Source organism: Poecilia reticulata, linkage group LG19 (assembly GCF_000633615.1).
Source record: "Poecilia reticulata strain Guanapo linkage group LG19, Guppy_female_1.0+MT, whole genome shotgun sequence".
Lineage (NCBI taxonomy): Eukaryota > Metazoa > Chordata > Actinopteri > Cyprinodontiformes > Poeciliidae > Poecilia > Poecilia reticulata.
This window is the reverse complement of record NC_024349.1, coordinates 10,684,562-10,685,627: the sequence shown is the minus strand read 5'-3', so window position 1 is coordinate 10,685,627 and position 1,066 is coordinate 10,684,562. Positions and strand designations below refer to the sequence as shown.

The 1,066-nt window shown below is 34.3% G+C and overlaps 1 protein-coding gene across 1 annotated transcript in view; it reads right to left on the bottom strand.

The window, feature by feature from the left end:
- LOC103481816 (calcium-activated potassium channel subunit alpha-1) overlaps positions 1–1,066 on the bottom strand; it is a 111,982-nt gene that overhangs the window by 46,349 nt on the left and 64,567 nt on the right. The window lies entirely within an intron of this gene.

The following is a 1,066-nucleotide window of genomic DNA, read 5'->3' as shown; positions in this document are numbered from 1 at the left end:
AAACTGGTATATCAATCCTCTCGTTCAACTTTTGGCAGGAAAGCAAAACCAGAACACATAATTTTCCAGCATGTCAAAGGATTATTTTTTTTAAATCAAGTTTTTATTTTATGCTGTGGGTGTAGGTCAGACTGAAGATAAAGGCCAAGAAAAAGCAAAGCATGGAGAGTAAACAAGCAGAGCAGGACAGAGCCAGAGTTTTAAACTCAGAAAAACAGCAGATTTAAAAAGAAGCATGAGGGAATTGATGACATAATGGAGAAATTGGAGGATTCTGGTACTTTTCTTAGAAGCTGTTAAAGCAGAGCTGTRACATTGACTTTTTTATTTTTATTTTGTCACATTACAACAGCAAACTTCAAAGGATTTTACTTTTATTTCACGTGATATATCACCACAATGAAGTGTACTACTGTGAAGGAACGCATCAAGCTTTTCAAGAAGGTCAGGGAGGCTGGTAGTCAGTAGAAAGACGAATCYGGGAATAGCCACCTTATATGAGCCACAATGAAACGACTTAGACCAAAACATGTTCATATTTTCAAATGGCCCAGTTARAGTACCAACCTAAACTAAATTGGAGAATCTGTGGTGAGACCTGAAAACTTCTGTTCACATGWTCTCAATCCAATCTGACTGAATCTGATCTATTTTGAAAGGAACAATTAGAAAAAAAAATATTTAAATTCTAGACATTCACAGCTGGTAGATTCCTAAGTTGTAATATGACAAAATTTWAAAAACTTTAAGGTGCAAGAGCGCCATTTGGAGGGCACCGTCTTATCACATGATGGGTACTTGTAAATCTATATTATGATGATCATAATGTCAGTAGTTATTTAGGCATGTGTATATAAAGAGAATTGATATATATTCATAGATTTATTTGGTGTGAGGGGAAGATGACAGAGCAAAATGAATGAATGACTGAAATACATGTGCATCAACCATAAAAATATTGACTTCAACAACAAAACATGTTTGATTTTCTCATGTATACAACTGTGATACATCCATCTGCTTAGTAGATTTAGTAACTTCAGCTATTAATTAAATTGGTTATGCT